Source organism: Lipotes vexillifer, unplaced genomic scaffold (genome assembly GCF_000442215.2).
Source record: "Lipotes vexillifer unplaced genomic scaffold, Lipotes_vexillifer_v1.1 scaffold668, whole genome shotgun sequence".
Lineage (NCBI taxonomy): Eukaryota > Metazoa > Chordata > Mammalia > Artiodactyla > Lipotidae > Lipotes > Lipotes vexillifer.
This window is the reverse complement of record NW_006785319.1, coordinates 1,999,960-2,025,900: the sequence shown is the minus strand read 5'-3', so window position 1 is coordinate 2,025,900 and position 25,941 is coordinate 1,999,960.

The following is a 25,941-nucleotide window of genomic DNA, read 5'->3' as shown; positions in this document are numbered from 1 at the left end:
AAAAAAAAAAAAAAAAAAAAAAAAAAAAAATGTATGCAGGTATGTAGTCCCACATATTTGGCCTCCTTGATAAGCCTCTACCATTAAAAGTAAATAAGTAAGCAAAACATAGTATAGCAAAATATTAAAGCTCCCCAGCAGATTTTAAATTGTTGGATTATATTTATTTGTTGGTAGTTTCTCTCTCAGAGTATTTCAGAGATTGAATGTAGAAAGGAAAATTGGAATTTTCACACATTTTCTGTTGTGGAGAAAATGATGGTATTATAGACAATGAAAAATGATTTTCATATGGATGATTTTTACAATGATACTGGAAAAAATCTGAGTGCTTAATGCTGAGTTATAACACAGTAAATTCCATAGAAAATGCATTGAATTGTAAGACAGACTATAAATGGACCATATTTAGCAGGCAAGGCAATCATCATATCCACATTATTTTCATACTGTGCATATTCCATCATGCTTTGGAATCCACATTTAGAGTGCAGAACAGAAATGAGATATAATATTTGGAAGCAGTACAAGACCCTCTTATAATTTAGTCATTAGATTTCCTTTTTAAAAGAACCTGATTATATTCTATAACATGAATTATTACTCCCAGTAGAATTTATGGTAACAATATGTATGCCTGTTGTGGAGTGAAAATATCAATTACAGTAGAATCAAAATATAAGAAAGCACTCAAAATATATATAGATTTGATTGGTATAAAAATATTAAGGTTACAGGACTCTTAGATAGCTGCATCCACCAGGGGGCAGACAGCAGAAGCAAGAAAAACTATGAAGATATAAGAAATATGTAACAAAGACCTAGAATTAAAGAACAGACAAACAGGGCTTCCCTGGTGGCACAGTGGTTGAGAGTCCACCTGCCGATGCAGGGGACACGGGCTTGTGCCCCAGTCCGGGAAGATCCCACATGCCGCGGAGCGGCTGGGCGTGTGAGCCATGGCCGCTGAACCTGCGCATCCATAATGAAGATGATCCAGGACCTCGGAAAAAGAATGGAGGCAAAGATCGAGAAGATGCAAGAAATAGTTAACAAAGACCTAGAAGAATTAAAGAACAAAAAAACAGAGATGAACAATACAATAACTGAAGTGAAAACTACATTAGAAGGAATCAATAGCAGAATAACTGAGGCAGAAGAACAAACAAGTAACCTGGAAGACAGAATGGTGGAATTCACTGCTGCGGAACAGAATAAAGAAAAAAGAATGAAAAGAAATGAAGACAGCCTAAAGAGATCTCTGGGACAACATTAAATGCAACAGCATTCGCATTACAGGGTTCCCAGAAGGAGAAGAAAGAGAGAAAGGACCCGAGAAAATATTTGAAGAGATTATAGTCGAAAATTTCCCTATCATGGGAAAGGAAATAGCCACCCAAGTCCAGGAAGTGCAGAGAGTCCCAGGCAGGATAAACCCAAGGAGAAACATGCTGAGACACATAGTAATCAAATTGGCAAAAATTAAAGACAAAGAAAAATTATTGAAAGCAGCAAGGGAAAAACGACAAATAACATATAAGGGAACTCCCATAAGGTTATCAGCTGATTTCTCAGCTGAAACTCTACAAGCCAGAAGGGAGTGGCATGATATATTTAAAGTGATAAAAGGGAAGAACCTACAACCAAGATTACACTACTCGGCAAGGATCTCATTCAGATTCTATGGAGAAATCAAAAGCTTTTCAGACAAGCAAAAGCTAAGAGAATTCAGCACCACCAAACCAGTTCTACAGCAAATGTTAAAGGAACTTCTCAAAGTGGGAAACACAAGAGAAGAAAAGGACTGACAAAAACAAACCCATAACAATGAAGAAAATAGTAATAGGAACATACATATCGATGATTACCATAAATGTAAATGGATTAAAGGCTCCAACCAAAAGACATAGACTGGCTGAATGGATACAAAAACAAGACATACATGCTGTGTACAAGAGACCCACTTCAGACCTAGGGACACATACAGACTGAAGGTGAGGGGATGGAAAAAGATATTCCATGCAAATGGAAATCAGAAGAAAGCTGGAGTAGCAATTCTCATATCAGACAAATCAGACTTTAAAATAAAGACTGTTACAAGAGACAAAGAAGGACACTACATAATGATCAAGGGATCGATCCAAGAAGAAAATATAACAATTGTAAATATTTATGCACCCAAGAAAGGAGCACCTCAATATATAAGGCAAATGCTAACAGCCATAAAAGGAGAAATTGACAGTAACACAACCATAGACGGGGGCTTTAACGCCCCACTTTCACCAATGGACAGATCATCCAAACTGGAAATAAATAAGGGAACACAAGCTTTAAATGATACATTAAACAATATGGACTTAATTGATATTCATAGGACATTCCATCCAAAAACAGTAGAATACAAATTCTTCTCAAGTGCTCATGGAACATTCTCCATGAGCACTTGATAGATCACATCTTGGGTCACAAATCAAGCCTTGGTAAATGTAAGAAAATTGAAATAATATCAAGTATCTTTTCCGACCACAGTGCTATGAGACTAGATATCAATTACAGGGAAAAATACAAACACATGGAGGCTAAACAATACACTACTTAATAACCTGGAGATCACTGAAAAAATCAGAGGAAATCAGAAAATACCTAGAAAAAAATGACAGTGAAAACATGACAACCCCAAACCTATGGGATGCATCAAAAGCAGTTCTAAGAGGGAAGTTTAGAGCAATACAATCCTATCTTAAGAAACAGGAGACATCAGAAATAAACAACCTAACCTTACACCTAAAGCAATTAGAGAAAAAAGAACAAAAAACCCCCAAAGTTAGCCAAAGGAAAGAAATCATAAAGATCAAATCAGAAATAAATGAAAAAGAAATGAAGAAAACGATAGCAAAGATCAATAAAACTAAAAGCTGCTTCTTTGAGAAGATGAAGTTGATAAACCATTAGCCAGACTCATTAAAAAAAAAGGGAAAAGACTCAGATCAATAGAATTAGAAATGAAAAAGGAGAAGTAACAACTGACACTGCAGAAATACAAAGGATCATGAGAGATTACTACAAGCAACTCTATGCCAATAAAATGGACAACCTGGAAGAAACGGACAAATTCTTAGAAATGCATAACCTGCTGAGACTGAACCAGGAAGAAATAGAAAATATGAACAGACCAATCACAAGCACTGAAATTGAAACTGTGATTAAAAATCTTCCAACAAACAAAAGCCCAGGACCAGATGACTTCACAGGTGAATTCTCTCAAACATTTAGAGAAGAGAAAACACCTATCCTTCTCAAACTCTTCCAAAATATAGCAGAGAGAGGAACACTGCCAAACTCATTCTACGAGGCCACCATCACCCTGACACCAAAATCAGAGAAAGATGTCACAAAGAAAGAAAACTATAGGCCAATATCACTGATGAACATAGATGCAAAAATCCTCAACAAAATACTAGCAAACAGAATCCAACAGCACATTAAAAAGATCATACATCATGATCAAGTGGGGTTTATGCCAGGAATGCAAGGATTCTTCAACATATGCAAATCAATTAATGTAATACACCATATTAACAAATTGAAGGAGAAAAACCATATGATCATCTCAATAGATGCAGAAAAAGCTTTCGACAAAATTCAACACCCATTTATGGTAAAAACCCTCCAGAAAGTAGGCATAGAGGGAACTTTCCTCAACATAATAAAAACCATATATGACAAGCCCACAGCCAACATCATCCTCAATGGTGAAAAACTGAAACCATTTCCACTAAGATCAGGAACAAGACTAGGTTGCCTACTCTCACTGCTCTTATTCAAGATAGATTTGGAAGTTTTAACCACAGCAGTCAGAGAAGAAAAAGAAAGAAAAAGAATCCAAATAGAAAGGAATAAGTAAAGCTGTCACTGTCTGCAGATGACATGATACTCTACATAGAGAATCCTAAAGATGCTACCAGAAAACTACTAGAGCTAATCAATGAATTTGGTAAAGTAGCAGGATATAAAATTAATGCACAGAAATCTCTTGCATTCCTATAAACTGATGATGAAAAATCTGAACGAGAAATTATGGAAACACTCGCATTTACCATTGCAACAAAAAGAATAAAATACCAAGTAATAAACCTTCCTAAGAAGACAAAGACCTGTATGCAGAAACTTATAAGACACTGATGAAAGAAATTCAAGATGATACAAATAGATGGAGACATATATACCATATTCTTGGATTGGAAGAATCAACATTGTGAAAATGACTCTACTACCCAAAGCAATCTACAGATTCAATGCAATCCCTATCAAACTACCCCTGGAATTTTTCACAGAACTAGAACAAAATATTTCACAATTTGTATGGAAACACAAAAGACCCTGAATAGCCAAAGCAATCTTGAGAAAGAAAAACGGAGCTGGAGGAATCAGGCTCCCTGACTTCAGACTATAGGAAACATAGACTAGAGAAAACATACGCAGAACACTCTATGACGTAAATCACAGAACGATCCTTTTTGACCCAGCTCCTAGAGAAATGGAAATAAAAACAAAAATAAACAAATGGGACCTAATGAAACTTCAAAGCTTTAGCACAGCAAAGGAAACCATAAACAAGATGAAAAGACAACCTCAGCATGGGAGAAAATATTTGCAGCTGAAGCAACTGACAAAGGATTAATCTCCAAAATTTATAAGCAGCTCATGCATCTCAATATCAAAAAAACAAAGAACCCAATCCAAAAATGGGCAGAAGACCTAAATAGACATTTCTCCAAAGAAGATATACAGATTGCCAACAAACACATGAAAGAATGCTCAACATCATTAATCATTAGAGAAATGCAAATCAGAACTACAATGCGATATCATCTCACACTGGTCAGAATGGCCATCATCAAAAAATCTACAAACAATAAATGCTGGTGAGGGTGTGGAGAAAAGGGAAGCCTCTTGCGCTGTTGGTGGGAATGTAAATTGATACAGCCACTGTGGAGAACAGTATGGAGGTTCCTTAAAAAACTAAAAATAGAACTACCATATGACCCAGCAATCCCACTACTGGGCATATACCCTAAGAAAACCATAATTCAAAAAGAGACATGTACCAAAATATTCATTGCAGCTCTGTTTACAATATTCAGGACATGGAAGCAACCTAAGTGTCCATCAACAGATGAATGGATAAAGAAGATGTGGCACATATATACAATGGAATATTACTCAGCCATAAGAAGAAACAAAATTGAGTTATTTGTTGTGAGGTGGTTGGACCTAGAGTCTGTCGTGCAGAGTGAAGTAAGTCAGAAAGAGAAAAACAAATACCATAAGCTAACACACATATATGTAATCTTAGGAAGAAAAGTGGTCATGAAGAACCTGGGGGCAAGACGGGAATAAAGACGCAGACCTACTAGAGAATGGGCTTGAGGACATTGTTGGGGGAAGGGTAAGCTATGACAAAGTGAGAGAGTGGCATGGACATATATACACTACCAAACATAAAATAGATAGCTAGTGATAAGCAGCCGCATAGCATAGGGAGATAAGCTCCGTGCTTTGTGACCACCTAGAGGAGTGGGATAGGGAGGGTGGGAGGGAGGGAGACACAAGAGGGAAGATGTATGGGGACATATGTATAACTGATTTACTTTGTTATAAAGCAGAAACTAACACACCAATAAAACACATGCAATAAAGATGGTTTTAAAAAAAGACAGTATGTTATTGGCATAAAACAGACACTAGATCAATGGAACAGAGTAGAGAGCCCAGATATAAACCCACACATATACAATCAATCAATTTACAATAGCGGAATCAATAATATGCAATGGGGAGAAAATAACCTCTTCAATAAATGGTGTTGGGGAAAGTGGGCAGCCACTTGCAAAAGAATGAAACTGGACCCTTATCCACACCACACACAAAAATCAACTCAAAATGCATTAAAAACTTGAACGTAAGACCTGAAACCATAAAACTCCTGGAGGAAAACATAGTGGGAAAGCTCTTTGACGTATTCTTGGAAATGAATTTGGATTTGACACCAAAAGCAAAGGTAACAAAAGCAAAAATGAACAAGTGGAACTAGATCAGACTAAAATACTTCTGCAAGCCATCAACACAATGCAAAGGAAACCTACAGAATGGGAGATAATATTTGTAATTCATATATATGATAAAGGCTTAATATCCAAACTGTATGAGGAATTCAGGAGAACTAAATAGCAAAAAAAAAATCTGATTAAAGAATGAGCAATGGAACTGAATAAAACTTTCAAAACAAGACATACAGATGGCCTACAGGTACATGAAAATGTTCCACATGTCACTACTCATCAGGGAATTGCAGATCAAAACCATGAGATGTTATGTCACACCTATTAGAATGGCTTTTATCAAGAAAGAGAAAAGATAACAAGTGTTGGTAAGGGTGTGGAGAAAAGAGAACCCTTGTAAATTTGTGCAGCCACCATGCAAAATAGTATGAAGTTTCCTCAGAAAATTAGAAATAGAACTACCATATGATTTAGTAATCCCACTTCTGGGTATAAATCCAAAGGAAATAAAAACAAGACCTTGAAGATGTATTTGCTTTCCACTTTTACTGAAGCATTATTCACAATACCAAGATAGGGAAACAACCTAAGTGTCCATCAATGGATGAATTAATAAAGAAAATGTAGCCTGTGTACACACACACACACACACACATACATGCATATAGATACATACAATGGAATGTTACTCAGCCATGAGAAAAAAAAGGAAATCCTCCCTTTTGTGACAACGTAGATGGACCTTGAGGACATTAATCTAAGGAAAATATGTCAGTGAGAGAACTACAAATACTGTATGGTATCCCTTATGTATGGAATCCAAAAAAGCTGAACTTGCAGAAACAGAGACTAGAATGGTAGTTAAAAGGCTGGGGAATGGGGGAAATGGAGAGATGTTGGTCAAAGTGCCCAACTTCCAGTTATAAGATGAATAGCTTCAGGGGATCTAATTTACAGCATATGATTATAGTTAATAATACTGTATTATATACTTGAAAACTGTTAAGAGAGGAGATCTTAAATGTTCTTACCACAAAAAGACATGATAATTATGTGATGGAGATGTTAGCTAATGCTATGGTGGTAATCATTTTGCAATGTAGAAGGTTAGCAAAATGACACATTGTATACCTTAAACTTATACAATGTTATATGTCAATTATATCTTAAATAAAGGTAGTAAGATACTTTGATTTATCCATCTTTATTAAGTATCTGCATCCCAATTTTTCACCGCTGATATGTTTATTTCATCTATCGATCACATTGAGAAAGGAAACTTATCTTGTACACCAGTATATTCCCAGTACATAATAGGTGTGTACAAACATTGATATTTGTAGATTGAGTCTATGAATACATTTCTGTCTAGCTCTTATCTTCATTAAATTCTTTCTTCATGGAAAACAAAGAACCTCTACTGTGTCTCACAATGTGGAAAGCTGTTTTTTAGGAAGTATAAATTGCCATCCTAAGCATAGAATCTGCCCCTTGAATTTATTTGTTCACATAGGGGATGGAGTGTTGATTCAACATAAATCCCACCATGACTGGAAATTCAGTTTGAGTTCCATAGACTGTTAAAGTCATTTAATTTCCAAATCAGTTATTTGTTATGAATGTCACATGCCATTTATTAATTGCACAATAATGAGTGCTTTTGAAATAAAATGCTTAAAATAGCAAAAAGAGAAAAAGTCAGTTTGAAATTTGGATATGAAGAGAGGCCAAAAGAGGAAAAAGCAAAAAAGGCATAAAACTCTGTCCAGGGATCAATTTCCTTGGGGAAATAGGTGAAAGCCTGAGCATGAGGGGGCTGTAAATTAGGACCTGTTAGTGTCTTTTTTCACTTAGCTTATTTTTTTCCCTCTAAATAACTTGGGATCTCTTAACTTCCAGTAGAAGCCTTTCAATCCTATGACATCAGAGAAACAAATTATATGGCTTTCTTTTCACTTTTTATTGGGCATTATATAGCATCATGAATTACGTGACAATGAATATGCCATAATATAATCTATGAAAACAAGGTTTGTTCAATTATCTGCCTCTGAATTTTAAATAAGCAATTAAATGAACAGGTCCATTCAAATACTACCTGATATGCTTTAAAAAAAAAATCTTTCTTAAACAGAATAGGTTTTCCATCTTTATGCCATGTTAATACTTTGACTACTTTGGCAATTAACATTTTTTTGCTTTTAGATGTTTGTGTACTTCTCTTATAATTAGATTATAAGTCCCTTAAGGTCTTAATTTTAAGCATTTCCCCTCCCTACTATGTATTGTATCCTGTGTTTAGCAATTGCTCAGTAAATATCTGTGTTTAATCCTAGTGGTTAAATAAGATTCAAACAGTTTTAAATAATGTAACTATATCAATATTTTCATTCATTAACTTGCCTAGATTCTCATGAATACCAAAAAGAAAAATTTGTCATGGTTACAACTGTTTTTAAAGAGCTATCATTCTGATTTTAATTACTGTGAGAAATGTAAGCAGCAGACATATCCATTTATCATAAAACATTATTTACATCTTTTATAATTAAGTTGAATGAACAGATATTTATAGAGTAAAATGTATATTTCTCTTCATTTAAATATCAAAATGTCATCAATCTATTATTTAAGTTGTAAACTATTAAAGATGTTTGTGCTTCCTTTCTCTTAAGTATGAGATATCAACATCTTAATAACATGTTGGCTTATTGTTTGCTATTTGAAGGAGGAACATGGAAACACTTCATTTTTGCAAAATATAGAATAATTGCTTGGCAAATGAGAGAAATGCTTTGGAGAATGAAATTTATTTCTAGGTAAGTTACCTAAATTCAGCTAGCATATAGCTTTGCATCCTTCCTCAGTATTTAACAGGCACAGGGAAGGATACAAGATATGTTCAGTAAATTTTACATTTCAGCTAATCTTTCATAAAGGAGTAACATTTCGGCATTTCCATTTGCCCGTGTATTTTGTGTCCTTTTGCACTAGTCTGGCAAGTAACTCAAAGCAGTTTTATCTTCGCTGAAGACAGTTTAAATGTTTACCTTGCTCACCTTCCCTACAATTGTCTAAATGCAAGGGAGGCAATTAGCAGCAGTTTCCTGAACGCCTACACATATGTGAGCAGTGATCTAGAGGTCACAGTGCTTGACCTCATGAAGTTTATAATATAATCTGAAAATTCAGAAATGCCCAATGCAGGGTAGCAGAATATTTCAGCTTCTTAGGGGATTTTTATCCTGAAACAGGAAGGATATTAGTGAGGTATGAGATCATTCTATGGGGACATGTACATAATTATTAGCTTATATGATTGCATCTTCCAGATGTAATAAGGATATACCACATTTTATTTATTCATCAATTGATGAGCATTTGGGTTGTTCCTTCTTCTCAGCTACTGTGAACAGTGCTGATATGAACATGTGTGTACTAGTTTTAGTGTGGATGTATGTTTTGGGTTTTTGGGGGCTTTTTAAAAACATTTTTATTGGAGTATAATTGCTTTACAATGGTGTGTTAGTTTCTGCTTGATAACAAAGTGAATCAGTTATACATATACATATATCCCCATATCTCTTCCCTCTTGCATATCCCTCCCGCCCACCCTCCCTATCCCACCCTTCTAGCTGGTCACGAAGCACCGAGCTGATCTCCCTGTGTAATGTGACTGCTTCCCACTAGCTATCTATTTTACATTTGGTAATGTATATATGTCCATATATATACACTACCACTCTCTCACTTTGTCCCAGCCTACCCTTCCCCTTCCCCCTGTCCACAGGTCCTTGCTCTAGTAGGTCTGCATCTTTATTCCCGTTTTGCCCCTAGATTCTTCATGACTTTTTTTTTTAGATTCCATATATATGTGTTAGCATACAGTATTTGTTTTTCTCTTTATCGCTTAATTCATTCTAAATGACAGACTCTAAGTCCATCCACCTCACGACAAATAACTCAATTTTGTTGCTTTTTATGGCTGAGTAATATTCCATTGTATATATGGGCCACATCTTCTTTATCCATTCATCTGTCGATGGACACTTAGGCTGCTTCCAGGTCCTGGCTATTGTAAATAGAGCTGCAATGAACATTGTGGTACATAACTCTTTGAATAATGGTTTTCTCAGGTTATATGCTGAGTAGTGGGATTGCTGGGTCGTATGGTAGTTCTAATTTTAGTTTTTTAAGGAACCTCCGCACTGTTCTCCATACTGGCTGTATCAATTTACATTCCCACCAACAGTGCAGGAGGGTTCCCTTTTCTCCACACTCTCTCCAGCAGTTATCGTATGTAGATTTTTGATGATAGCCATTCTGACCAGTGTGAAATGATATTGCACTTTAGTTTTGATTTGCATTTCTCTAATGATTAATAATGTTGAACATTCTTTCATGTGTTTGTTGGCAATTTATATATCTTCTTTGGAGAAATGTCTATTTAGGTCTTCTGTCCATTTTTGGATTGGGTTGTTTGTTTTTTTTGATATTGAGCTGCATGAGCTGCTTGTAAATTTTGGAGATTAATCCTTTGTCAGTTGCTTCATTTGCAAATGTTATCTCCCATTCTGAGGTTGTCTTTTCATCTTGTTTATGGTTTCCTTTGCTGTGCAAAAGCTTTGAAGTTTCATTAGGTCCCGTTTATTTTTGTTTATTTCCATTTCTCTAGGAGGTGGGTCAAAAAGGATCTTGCTGTGATTTATGTCATGCACTATTCTGCCTATGTTTTCCTCTAAGGGTTTGATAGTGTCTGGCCTTATATTTACGTCTTTAATCTATTTTGAGTTTATTTTTGTTTATGGTGTTAGGAAGTGTTCTAATTTCATCCTTTTACATGTAGCTGTCCAGTTTTCCCAGCACCACTTATTAAAGAGGCTGTCTTTTCTCCTTTTTATATTCTTGCCTCCTTTATCAAAGATAAGGTGACCATATGTGCGTGGGTTTACCTCTGGGCTTTCTATCCTGTTCCATTGATCCTGTTCCATTGTATTTCTGTTTTTGTGCCAATACCATACTGTCTTGATTACTGTAGCTTTGTAGTATAGTCTGAAGTCCAGGAGCTTAATTCTTGCAGCTCCATTTTTCTTTTTCAAGATAGCTTTGGCTCTTCAGGGTCTTTTGTGTTTCCATACAAATTGTGAAATTTTTTGTTCTAGTTCTGTGACAAATGCCCGTGGTAGTTTGATAGGGGTTGCATTGAATCTGTAGATTGCTTTGGGTAGTATAGTCATTTTCACAATGTTGATTCTTCCAGTCCAAGAATATGGTATATATGTCTCCATCAATTTGTATCATCTTGAATTTCTTTCATCAGTGTCTTATAATTTTCTGCATACAGGTCTTTTGTCTCCTTAGGTAGGTTTATTCCTAGGTATTTTATTCTTTTTGTTGCAATGGTAAATGGGAGTGTTTACATAATTTCTCATTCAGATTTTTCATCGTTAGTGTATAGGAATGCAAGAGATTTCTGTGCATTAATTTTATATCCTGCTGCTTTACCAAATTCATTGATTAGCTCTAGTAGTTTTCTGGTAGCATCTTTAGGATTCTCTATGTATAGTATCATGTCATCTTCAGACAGTGACAGCTTTACTTCTTCTTTTCCAATTTGGATTCCTTTTACTTCTTTTTCTTCTCTGATTGCTGTGGCTAAAACTTCTGAAAATATGTTGAATAATAGTAGTGAGAGTGGGCAACCGTATCTTGTTCCTGATCTTAGTGGAAATGGTTTTAGTTTTTCACCATTGAGGGCGATATTTGCTGTGGGTTTGTCATATATGGCGTTTATTATGTTGAGGAAAGTTCCCTCTATGCCTACTTTCTAGAGGGTTTTTACCATAAATCGGTGTTGAACTTTGTTGAAAGCTTTCTCTGCATCTATTGAGATGATCAGATGGTTTTTCTCCTTCAAGTTATTAATAGGGTGTATCACATTGATTGATTTGCATATGTTGAAGAATCCTTGCATTCCTGGCATAAACCCCACTTGATCATGGTGTATGATCCTTTTAATGTGCTGTTGGATTCTGTTTGCTAATATTTTGTTGAGGATTTTTGCATCTATGTTCATCAGTGATGTTGGCCTGTAGTTTTCTTTTTTCTGTGACATCTTTGTCTGGTTTTGGTATCAGGGTGATGGTGGCCTTGTAGAATGAGTTTGGGAGTGTTCCTCCTCTGCTATATTTTGGAAGAGTTTGAGAAGGATAGGTGTTAGCTCTTCTCTAAATATTTGATAGAATTCGCCTGTGAAGCCATCTGGTCCTGGGCTTTTGTTTGTTGGAAGATTTTTAATCACAGTTTCAATTTCAGTGCTTGTGATTGTTCGGTTCATATTTTCTATTTCTTCCTGGTTCATTCTCAGCAGGTTGTGCATTTCTAAGAATTTGTCCATTTCTTCCAGGTTATCCATTGTATTGGCATATAGTTGCTTGTCGTAATCTCTCATAATCTTTTGTATTTCTGCAGTGTCAGTTGTTACTTCTCCTTTTTCATTTCTAATTCTGTTGGTTTGAGTCTTTTCCCTTTTTTTCTTGATGAGTCTGGCTAATGGTTTATCAATTTTGTTCATCTTCTCAAAGAAGCAGCTTTTAGTTTTATTGATCTTTGCTATCGTTTTCTTCATTTCTTTTTCATTTATTTCTGATCTGATCTTTATGATTTCTTTCCTTCTGCTAACTTTGGGGGTTTTTGGTTCTTCTTCCTCAAATTGCTTTAGGTGTAAGGTTAGGTTGTTTATTTCTGATGTCTCCTGTTGCTTGAGGTAGGATTGTATTGCTCTAAACTTCTCTCTTAGAACTGCTTTTGCTGCATCCCATAGTTTTTGGGTTGTCGTGTTCTCATTGTCATTTGTTTCTAGGTATTTTTTGATTTCCTCTTTGATTTCTTCAGTGATCTCTTGGTTATTAAGTAGAGTATTGTTTGGCCTCCATGTGTTTTTATGTTTTACAGATTTTTTCCTGTAATTGATATCTAGTCTCATAGCATTGTGGTCAGAAAAGATATTTGATATTATTTCAGTTTTCTTAAATTTACCAAGGCTTGATTTGTGACCCAAGATATGATCTATCCTGGAGAATTTTCCATGAGCATTTGAGAAGAAAGTGTATTCTGTTGATTTTGGATGGAATGTCCTATAAATATCAATTAAGTTCCTCTTGTTTAATGTGTCATTTAAAGCCTGTGTTTCCTTATTTATTTTCATTTTGGATGATCTGACCATTGGTGAAAGTGGGGTGTTAAAGTCCCCTACTATGATTGTGTTACTGTCAATTTCCCCTTTTATGGCTGTTAGTATTTGCCTTATGTATTGAGGTGCTTCTATGTTGGGTGCATAAATATTTACAATTGTTATATCTTCTTCTTGGATTGATCCCTTGATCGTTATTTAGTGTCCTTCTTTGTCTCTTGTAATAGTCTTTGTTTTAAAGACGAATTTGTCTGATATGAGAATTGCTACTCCAGCTTTCTTTTGATTTCCATTTGCATGGAATATCTTTTTCCATCCCCTCACTTTCAGTCTGTATGTGTCCCTAGGTCTGAAGTGGGTCTCTTGTAGACAGCATATATATGGATCTTGTTTTTGTATCCATTCAGCCAGTTTCTGTCTTTTGGTGGGAGCATTTAATCCATTTACATTTAAGATCATTATCGATATGTATGTTCCTATTACCATTTTCTTAGTTGTTTTGGTTTTGTTATTGCAGGTCTTTTCCTTCTCTTGTGTTTCCTGCTTAGAGACGTGCCTTTAGCATTTGTTGTAGAGCTGGTTGGTGGTGCTGAATTCTCTTAGCTTTTGCTTGTCTGTAAAGGTTTTAATTTCTCCTCCAAATCTGAATGAGATCCTTGCTGGGTAGAGTAGTCTTGTTTGTAGGTTTTTCCCTTTCATCACTTTAAATATGTCCTGCCACTCCCTTCTGGCTTGCAGAGTTTCTGCTGAAAGATCTGCTGTTAACCTTATGAGAGTTCCATTGTATGTTATTTGTTGTTTTTCCCTTGCTGCTTTTAATAATTTTTCTTTGTATTTAATTTTTGATAGTTTGATTAATATGTGCCTTGGGGTGTTTCTCCTTGGATTTATCCTGTATGGGTCTGTGCTTCCTGAACTTGATTAACTCTTTCCTTCCCATATTAGGGAAGTTTTCAACTATAATCTCTTCAACTATTTTCTGAGTCCCTTTCTTTTTCTCTACTTCTTTTGGGACCCCTATAATTTCGAATTTTGGTGCATTTAATGTTGTCCCAGAGGTCTCTGAGACTGTCCTCAAATCTTTTTCCTTTCTTCTGCTCTACAGTAGTTATTTCCACTATTTTATCTTCCAGGTCACTTATCTGTTCTTCTGCCTCAGTTATTCTGCTATTGATCCCTTCTAGAGAATTATTAATTTCTTTTATTGTGTTTTTCATGATTGTTTTCTGTTTAGTTCTTCTAGGTCCTTGTTAAATGTTTCTTGTATTTTCTCCATTCTGTTTCCAAGATTTTGGATCATCTTTACTATCATTATTCTGAATTCTTTCTGAGGTAGACTGCATATTTCCTCATTTGTTAGGTTTGGTGGGTTTTTACCTTGCTCCTTCATCTGCTGTGTGTTTCCTTTTCTTCTCATTTTGCTTACCTTACTGTGTTTGGGGGTCTCCTTTTTGCAGGCTGCAGGTTCTTATTTCTTGTTGTTTTTCGTGTCTGCCCCCAGTGGCTAAGGTTGGTTCAGTGGCTTGTGTTGGCTTCCTTGTGGAAGGGACTGGTTCCTGTGTTCTGGTGGATGAGGCTGGATCTTGTCTTTCTGGTGGGCATGTCCACATCTGGTGGTGGTTTTTCGGCTCTCTGTGACCTTATTATGATTTTTGGCTGCCTCTCTCCTAGTGGGTTGTGGTTGTGTTCCTGTCTTGCTAGTTGTTTGGCATAGGGCGTCCTGCACTGTAGCTTGCTGGTCGTTCAGTGGAACTGGGTCTTGGTGTTGAGATGGAGATCTCTGGGAGATTTTCACTGTTTGATGTTACGTGGAGCTGGGAGGTCTCTTGTGAACCAATGTCTTGAACTTCGCTCTCCCACCTGAGAGGCACAGCCCTGACGTCTGGCTGGAGCACCAAGAGCTTGTCATCCACACGGCTCAGAATAAAAGGGAGAAAAAAAGAAAGAAAGGAAAAGATAAAATAAAATAAAAAACAAAAAATAATTATTAAAAGAAAATTTTTAAGTAATTTAAAAAAAAAGAAAGAAAGAAGAACCAAACCAAAAAACAAATCCACCAATGATAACAAGTGCTGAAAACTATACTAAAAAAAAAAACAGACAGAACCCTAGGACAAATGGTAAAAGCAAGGCTATACAGACAAAATCACACACAGAAACATACACATACACACTCAGAAAATGAGAAAAAGGGAAAAAAATATATATCGTCGCTCCCAAAGTCCACCTCCTCAATTTGGGATGATTCGTTGTCTATTCATGTATTCCACAGATGCAGGGTACATCAAGTTGATTGTGGAGCTTTAATCTGCTGCTCCTGAGGCTGCTGGGAGAGATTTCCCTTTCTCTTCTTTGTTCGCCCAGCTCTCAGGGTTCAGCTTTGGATCTGGACCCGCCTCTGCGTGTAGATCACCGGAGGGCGTCTGTTCTTCGCTCAGACAGGATGGAATTAAAGGAACAGCTGCTTCGGGGGCTCTGGCTCACTTAGGCCGGGGGGAGGGAGGGGTACGGATGTGGGGCGAGCCTGTGGCGGCAGAGGCCAGCATGACATTGTACCAGCCTGAGGTGCGCCGTGCGTTCTCCCGGGTAAGTTGTCCCTGGATCATGGGACCCTGGCAGTGGCGGGCTGCACAGGCTCCTGGGAGTGGAGGTGTGCATAGTGACCTGTGCTCGCACACAGGCTTCTTGGTGGCGGCAGCAGCAGCCTTAGCGTCTCATGCCTGTCTCTGGGGTCCGCGCTTTTAGCCGCGGCTCGCGCCCGTCTCTGGAGCTCCTTTAAGCAGCGCTCTTAATCCGCTCTCCTCGCGCACCAGGAAACAAAGAGGGAAGTAAAAGTCTCTTGCCTCTTCAACAGGTCCAGACTTTTCCCTGGACTCCCTCCTGGCTAGCCGTGGTGCACTAACCCCTGCAGGCTGTGTTCACTCAGCCAACCCCAGTCCTCTCCCTGCGCTCCGACTGAAGCCCGAGCCTCAACTTCCAGACCCACCCGCCCCGGCGGGTGAGCAGACAAGCCTCTCGGGCTGGTGAGCGCCGGTCGGCGCCGATCCTCTGTGCGGGAATCTCCCCGCTCTGCCCCCCGCACCCCTGCGGCTGCACTCACCTCCGCGGCTCCGAAGCTCCCTGCTCCGCCTCCCGCAGTCTCCACCTGCGAAGGGGCTCCTAGTGTGTGGAAACCTTTCCTCCTTCGTGGCTCCCTCCCACTGGTGCAGGTCCCGTCCCTATTCTTTTGTCTCTGTTTTTTCTTTTTGCCCTACCCAATTACGTGGGGAGTTTCTTGCCTTTTGTGAGGTCTGAGGTCTTTTGCCAGCGTTCAGTAGGTGTTCTGTAGGAGTTGTTCCACGTGTAGATGTATTTCTGATGTATCTGTGAGGAGGAAGGTGATCGTGTCCACGTCTTACTCTTCCACCATCTTGAAGCTCCCCCTGGATGTATGTTTTAGTTTAATTATCGTTCAAGGAATGAATTTGTGAGTTCATATGGTAGTTCTGTTTAACATCTTGAGGAACTGCCAAACTTTTTTCCAAAGTGGTTGCACAATTATATCTCTCCACCAACATTGTCTGAGGGGTTCAATTTCCACATGTCTTCACAAACCCTTGTTATTATCATTTTGGTTATAGTCATTCTACTGAAAGGGAAGTGGTATATCCTTCCTGTTTTCATGTGGATTTCCCAGATAACAAATGTTGAACATATTTTTACACAGTTATTGTCTCTTTGTGTGTCTTATTTGAAGCACTGTCTATTAAAATATTTTGCGCATTTTAAACTGTTTTTTAAATTTTTTAGTTTAGGGGTACTGTTTTTTATATTCGAGGTAAAATTCTTTTAAAATATATGTCTTTTGCAAACATTTTCTCATATTCTATGGCCTGCATTTTTCACTTTCATGACAGTATTGTTTGCAGCACAAAGTTTTAAAATTTTGATGTAGTCCTATAGTCCATTTTACCTGTTTTACTTGTGCTGTTTCTGGTTTTCTTATTGTACTTAGAAAGGCTTTGCCTATGGGGCTTCCCTGGTGGCGCAGTGCTTGATAGTCCGCCTGCCGATGCAGGGGACGCGGGTTCGTGCCCCGTTTCGGGAGGATCCCACGTGCCGCGGAGCGGCTGGGCCCGTGAGCCATGGCCGCTGAGCCTGCGCGTCCGGAGCCTGTGCTCCGCAAATGGGAGAGGCCACAACAGTGAGAGGCCCGCATAACGCAAGAAAAAAAAAAAAAAAAAAAAAAAAAAAAAAAAAAAAGGCTTTGCCTAACCCACAGTCACAAAGATTTACTCGTATACTTTTTTCTAAAAGTTTTATAGTGCTAACTTGTACATATAATCTGTAGTTTATTTTGAGTTAGTTTTTGTGTATGGTGTAAAGAGGGCCACCTATATTCTTTGGCATGTTTGGTATACAGTTGTCACAGCAGGATTTGTTTAAAAGATTATCCTTTCTCTATTAAAATTTCCTGACCTCCTTGTCAAAATCAATTGACGAAAAATGTACAGGTTCATTTCTGGACTTACAGTTTCACTCCATTGAGCTATGTGTTAACCTATCTGCCAACTCCACACTGACTTGCTGACTCTTGTTTGTAGTAAGTTTTGAAATTGGGAAGCATGAACTCTCTGACTTTTTTATTGTTTCTTAAGATGGCTTTGCTGTTCTGCGTTCTTGCAATTCTTCATGAATTTTCAGGTAAAGTTGTCATTTTCTGAAAAAAAGGAAGAAAAAAGCTAGGACTTTGATAAGCTTTCTGTTGACTTGATAGATTAATTTAAAAAGTATTGACATCTTAACTGTATCAAGTCTTCCAATCAATGGATGTGGAATGTCCTTTCATTTACTTATATCTTATATCTTTAATTTCTTTTAGCAGTGTTTTACAGACTTTAGTTTTTCTTACACTGTTAAATTTATTCCTGTGTATTTTGGTATTTTGATGGTATTATAAACGGAATTGTCTTATTCTGGAATTTTTCACTGTTGTATGGAAATAAAATCAATTTTTGTATATTGATCTCAATATATACATATATCCTTTAGATTTTTACATATAGTTTATTTAAATTGTATTTATGTCTATCTTATTTGAAGTCTGAAACGTTGGTTTTCATCTGCAATTATTTTCTAAGTGACTATAATGTATCTTAGTTATTCAAGCCTGTAGATATTGAAAATAAATACGTTAATGTAACAAATACACGGTGAGGCATTCAGAAAACATGTTTGAGTGAAATAGACTACATAAACTACAATAGAGAACAAAATATATAAAGAAGTGCTCAATTACCTGGATTACCTACACAGCTGGCACAGGTGGGCAAGCTGGACAAGATTTATTTGTACTAAAAATTCCAAAAATGTCTTTAGTGGGCTATGCCGTCAGTCTCTGTGCAAAACCCTAACCATTTAGCCCTGGCCTCATCCTGGAGCAGTGCTTCTCCAGAGTATTTAGTCGCGTTAAACTGTAGATCCCGTGTGCTTCCCCCAGTGTAAGAGCAAAAAACCCCAATTGTTCAAACATTGAAGAAAGAAAACAGTGCTTACAAATCTGATTGTTTTTTCCTTAATTTACCAACATCCCTGCTGCATACATAGACCTGCTCATGCCTTCCTAAATCTGCCGAACTTTCAAGCTCAATTTGCCTGTATTCTGGACACAGGACCTAGGAGGTAGGAGGACTCTAAAAGCCAATTTTCATCCCTTCTCTAGTAAAATAGAGGGTGTCCCTTTGGCTTTATGAATAGGTGGGCCATATTTACGCTGTAGGAGAATTCTGTCTAGGAACATGCCCTGTCCTGGGTGCTCAGAGCCTACCCTGCTCTGCATTGTCCGGTGTTCCATGGATTCCATGCCTTGATTGTCCCATCACTAACCAAATCTTCCGTCTCTCTCAAAATCTCTGATTGCTTTAAATTGTCTATGTCTCTTCCTGCTTCTAATGTCTCTCACCTTAAGTATGCCTAAAATCACACCCAAACTCCATCAGCTCCTGTGTATTCTCAAACCCTTTAAATTTGTCTTTACTGACAAGTATACTTAATTATTTAGTATTCTCCTTTATGGCATTTTCCAATATTGTCCAAACAGTTCTCTAATGTTTAAAAGGTACATGCTTTGAAAGTTGTTTCTAGATTTTTCAGAAGATTGATTATAACATTTAAAGACAATTTATTTTTTCTCCCACCTTCCATACCTAACTGCCAAAATCAAAATAAGGCCTCTTAAATGTAAAATTACTAAAGAGGAAAATAAGAAAAGAGTGCATTAACATTTAGTGAAGGGACTTCCCTGGTTATACTGTACACTTATGTAAAAGAGTTCAATTATGTTTTGAACAAAATTTGAAATTCTTAACAGTTTAAAATATCAGTTATAGTCTGTGACCTACAAGCAGAGTAAAGCATAATCCCAAATACTGTTTAGAAAATGCATTTCACAATGAAGTGGCTTTTAGTTTTTTAATTCTTCATTAGCATTGTTAGAGATTTAATTATATCATAATTAAATTAAGTTATTTTTAAAAAGGTATAGATTAAACGTAGATTTTTATTTGTTTAGAGAGAATATTTAAATGAGCAATCATTTTATAGTTAGTGCATTTCCTTGGTGTTTAGGAGTATAATTCTCTTGGGATAGTATCTCTGATTGAATTCCTCAATTAAAAATCTGCCTTTATTATCAGTCTAAAGAGACTGGTATTGATAAGGAAAGTGTATTAAGTATATTCCCCTTTTTTTCATTTCTTGGATTCATTCATTTTGGGAATTTATATTTCAACACTGATGACATTGATAAATATAAATTTCAAAGTTAGAGCAGTGCTTTAACAAAAGCAAATATTAAATGACTGAGAATTTGGAATGGTGATGGTGATTTAATTGAAAGTAAAATTCTAAGTCACAAGAAACATAGCTGATTATTGGTATGGTGAAAATTAGGACACTTAGTTTTAATAGTAATCAAAAAGAGAATGCATGAAATAATCCTCATTTCAACTTTAAGTGTCTTGTGTGTTTGTGTGTGTGTGTGTGTATGTATTTTTCTTTAGCCAAATAAACATGGAAGTAAAATGGAGACTCTGAAAGAAAAAATACTTTCTGGTATAAAATCCCCTTTTTAATACAGATAGGGGTTAACAAATGTAAGTCATGTTTTTTTTGTCCTACAGTTCACCCACAATTATATGTTATGGATGTAATTTCTCAAAAATGCAGAAGGGAAGTATATTGTTGAGTGGTTGTGTTTTGAGTCTAGTTTTAAAATACTATTTTCAAATGACAAATGTATACTGTAAAATTCTGATCACTTTTGAGTAAGAATTGTTCTAAATTGCATTTTGATATTACATTTGATATCTAATGGTGATGTATTTAATCACTAAGTCTGTATATGTTTAGATTTTGATATTTTTGAATGTAACATATAAGCGTATATAGAGAGCAGTTGTAGGACTCTGTCAATATTCCTTTGCCAGAGAGATAACTACAAGCCTGAAATTGCAGAGATGTTGGAAGCTGTGTACTAAGGAGTGTGACAATCACCAAACAAAAGTTGGTGGTTTTGTTTAGCTTCATTTGTCAACTATCATATTAACCTTCTTGGTAATCTGATTACCAGCTCTAGGAAGGCTGGAAATGTGCTATTATTACGGTAGCTCTTAATGTCTCAAATTGCCGGGAGCTACTTTGAGATCTAAGTAGGACAGTGTCTTAGTCCGTTTAGGCTGCTGTAACAAAATACCATAGACTGGATGGCTTATAAACAACAGCAATTTATTTCCCACAGTTCTGGAGGTTGGGAAGTCCAAGGTCAAGGTGCCAGCAGATTCAGTGTCTGGGGAGCGCCTATTTCCCGCTTCATGGAAGCTGTCTTTTAGCTGTGTCCTTACATAGTGGAAGGGGCGAGGAAGCTCCCTGGGCCCTCTTTTATTAGGTTCTGATCCCATTCACAAGGGCTCCACCTTCATGACCTAATCACCTCCCAAGGACCCCACCTCCAAATAGCATCACACCGGGGATTAGGTTTTAACATATGATTTTGGAGGGACACATTCAGTCCGTTGCAAATGGATAGTATTACACACACGTGTGTTTTTTGGTTTTCTAATATATATGTGTGTATTAGTTTACTCCGGGTGCCATTACAAAATGCCATGGACTGAGTGGCTGAAACAACTGAAATTAATTTTTTACAGTTTTGGAGGCTGGGAAGTTCATGATCTGGGTGCCTGTACGGTCTAGTTGTGGAGACAGCTCTCTCTCTGGCTTGTTGACCTCTGCCTACTCACTGTGTCCGCACATGGCCAGAGACTGAACAAGCTTCTTGGTCTCTAATTAGGGGCAGTAATCCCATCCTGAGGGCCCCACTCTCATGACCTCCTAAACCTAAGTATCTCCCAAAGGCCCATCTCTAAATGCCATTGCCTTAGGGGTTAGTGCTTCAGCATATGAATTTTAGGTCTGTAGCCACATATATGAGTGAGTGAGCGCGCGCGTGTGTGTGTGTGTGTGTGTGTAAACACATGCATACATATAATATACAATATACATATATGCATCTATAATGTGATTTTTAATTGTGGCCCATCTTCATCCTTTTCCCAAGCATCACCAATTTGGAATTGAATTTATCTCCTCCAGTAGATGGAGGGGAGAATGCATTCTCTGAGACTTTAATTTCTACAAAGTGTAAGAACAGATGTTTTCAGAAAACTGATTTTGTTTATTATTACCTTCTGGGATTTAGGTCTGTGGTACTTTGGGCCAAGGAATCTGAGCTGCCTTTCTTAACTTATTTTACAACTGAAAAAAGAAAGATTTAGAAACAAACTCTGTGTGTGTGTGTGTGTGTGTGTGTGTGTGTGTGTGTGTGTGTGTATTTGAAATTTTCTTTCTTTCAAATCCATTTGAATTATGGCAGTTTATTTAAAATGACCTTTACATTTCTTCAAAGACAGAAGCATTTTTCATGGTTACTAGGGTGACAGCAAGAACTAGAGAAAGGAAATTCTGGCCTGATTTCCCTTGGAATAAAGGGTATTTCAGGTTGGAAAGGAAATGAAGAAAGCACTTTTTCTGTGCTGGGATCAGATTAAGTCCACATTCAAGCGTTAGTCCTTGTGTAACTGTTTCCAGAAATATATAAAAATGTAGTCATATAGAAGTGACTTCATATGAATTATTTTCCTTATATCTAAGCTATTGTTTTCCTTTTAAAAGTATTTCATATTTCATCCCTAATTTACCTCAGAAATAAAAACTAGCTACAAATTTTAATCAGGGCAGTGAAGATGCTGCCTTAATTAATCACAGGTAATTTGAAATGTGAATAATGAGCTGCTATAAACACATTCATGGCTTCAGCAGGCTTAGTCCAGATCCCCTTTAAATAGCGAGTATGTCAGCTGCTTGGCTGTGTCTCTCCCAGCAATTTTCTAGCTGCACTGTCTCAGAGAAGTCAGACCCCTCTTCAAAGTGTGGGTCACATGTATATCAGCAGACTTGTTAAAGCTCAAAGTGAGGTGACAGCTGCCGACCTTGCTAAGTATAGATTTCATTTTCATTACCAGTAGGTGAACTGTTCCATGGGTCTCTTGTTAAGGTCAGTCTGATTCAATAGCCTGCAAACGCCTTGAAGCCAGTCTGCTTTCTCTATTTTTTTCCCTTTTTTTTATTGCTATTGTTTGTTAACCAGGTAAATGCCATAGCAGACTTTTGTCCAAGGGAAGATATCAGAATTTCATCCTAATATTTCCTGTGTAATATTTCCAGGACATTTTCAAATTAAAATTGTGCTGCTAATAATCGTTTTGGGATTTTTCTGGATTACTTAGGTCTTTTATGGATTAATTCCTAATTATTCAGACACATTAAATGAAGAAGCAAGTGGATGTTTCCCCCATCAATCTATTTCCTTTCATAATACATCAGCTCTGATCTGATATGCTTTGTCGAAGCAACTAATCTCCATAGCCAGTTGTCAGTAAAGAGACTCTCTCCCACCCCTAAAATCCCCTCTTTGGAGATTAAGATTTAATAGGGGCGAGGGGAAGCTCAGAGTTTGGAAAGTCATAGGGCAACAGAGTGGAAACAGAGTGGAAAACAGCAGGTCACATGGAGTTAAGGAAAGTGCAGAATGCAGAGCCTCTTATGGTAATTTTCATTATGTAAATATGACATTCAAGTTCTGTTTGACTTTGATTTGGTTTCCCTTTCCTTCATGCCTGCTGAAGAGAGGAGATTCAGCTCATCAGTGAATGAAGGAATTTGCCACTTTGAAAGGAGGGAGAGGAATTAAGGAGGAAATAAGAAAATATTTCATTCAGTTTTATCACTTAAATGGAAGTACTTTTGAACAACACTGTGGATAGAAATATGTCTTCTTTTTCTTCCAACCACCAGTGCTCTGACCACAATAAATACCTCAAGCAATACAGGACAGTAAACCTTCTTTTAATTACTGAGTCCCTTTTCCACCTTGAGTGATGAGGAAAGAATGTTGAATCTTAGGGCATTTCACAGTTAGGGTCTGTTGTCTCCTTTGTTTTTTTCTGAAATAATTCTAAAAAACTGTAGCGGTTCACCCTAGGCTTTGCTGCCCTTCATTTTACAATGCGATTCATATACTTTTAAAGCACTTAGGAAAAAAGGAGGTTTCTAGGTATATGGTGAGAAGAACTAGACTTCATGAAGAGAAGTAACATGAATTTAGTGGTACAGAGCGCATATTTTATAGTGAGACAAAATTGGATTCAAATCCCTCACTTATTCCTTGTAATCTTGGGAAGACAGCTTACGTAAAATCACCGATACTTAACAGTGATGCTGGAAATGAAAAAAAAATAATTTAACTGTGGTAAAGACCAAATAAGATAATTTCACTATTACTGAATTTTACCTTCAATTTTAACCACCACTTGCAGTTATTATCATGATTTTAGGAACCGTTTTCCTCAAGCTCCCAACTCATTTGCGGCATAACATTCTGTAGATGTGATGCAAGAGAAAGAGGTTATATCAGGAGCTATTTAAACAGATGTTTATTCTGCCTGATTTTGACTGAAAGAAAAAAGAATATTATTTTGAGGGAGTTGAATGTTTCATTCTTCCTAAAGAATGACATAAAGTGAAAAATTACACTTTATGCTACCTTTGAATCTGTCAGCATCCTTGCTCCTCTGAAACCACATTGATTCTTTTTACAGGTAGAGTCACAATGCAATGCAACTGAGGCGAATACAGATTAATTTTAATAGTCATATTCAAGAGGAGTTCTCCTGAGAATAAGTATCGGCTTCTTCTGGAGATTTTCATGTTCATAAGTTTTTGGGGTTTTTTTGCGGTACGCGGGCCTCTCACTGTTGCCTCTCCCGTTGCGGAGCACAGGCTCCGGATGCGCAGACTCAGCGGCCATGGCTTACGGGCCTAGCCGCTCCGCGGCATGTGCGATCTTTCCAGACCAGGGCATGAACCTGCATCCCCTGCATCGGCAGGCGGACTCTCAACCACTGCGCCACCAGGGAAGCCCCATAAGTTTTTAATAGGTAGTATTATGATACCATAAGTAGCATCTTTACAAATTATTAACCAATCATCCCATCATGCCTTCATTTTCTTAGTTTTCATTTCAGATTATGCCTTTTTCTGTATCTGGATAATATGAAAGATCACTTATGCAGTAGTCCCATGTTAAAAGTATATCCTGGGACTTCCCCGGTGGCACAGTGGTTGAGAGTCCACCTGCCGATGCAGGGGACACGGGTTCGTGCCCCGGTCCGGGAAGATCCCACGTGCCGCGGAGCGGCTGGGCCCGTGAGCCATGGCCGCTGAGCCTGTGCGTCCGGAGCCTGTGCTCCGCAACGGGAGAGGCCACAACAGTGAGAGGCCCGCGTACCGCAAAAAAAAAGAAAAAAAAAAGTATATCCTGTATTTTGGGGATTGTCAGTTTGGGATGTTTCATTAATTACCACCGATTAGATCCTTTTTAGAACACAGAGAAGTTCTCAGAGAAAGATGACCATTCTTGAATTAAAATTGTATAAGGACAGTTTAAAGGGTGAAATTTGATGAATAAGAAAATCTGTTTATATTAGGAATATCTACAGTCAACGGGAATCCTGTGAATCTAAAATTAACCAATGAGTGTTGTTAGAGTGACAGGATAATAAATTCTGTCATGCTGTAAAGATGTTACTGGAGCAATGATGCCAAGTGCTCAGTACAGTTTGCGGATTTTTTTTTTTTTTTTTTCATTTTCTCTGAAAGAAACAAGTTCTTACAGAATAATTTGGGGACATAATGGACAAAGTAAATTTGTTTTACAGGAGACTTTTTTCCACTCGTCACTTACCACTGACTTAGAGTTTAAATGTCGTATTTTTAGTAGAAGCAAGAAAAAGGATACTTCAATATATATAATAGGGTCATACAATTTTTAAAAATATTAACAGCTCAGAGAACTCATTCAAACAACAGGATCCATGAAATGATAGTAGTTAATATAGAGAAACAGTATCATTTAAAACATGACAAACTGTTTTATTAATTAAAAATTAAATTACATTTAAATTTAAATTTAAAAAATCATTTCATTTTTATTTCTTTCTTGTTTTTTCCTTTGGCATCTGGAAATCCCTGTGTGGCTGGGTTACAGAGTCCAAGGAAGTCCAGGAAGGGAACATTAAAAAGTACTTAAAT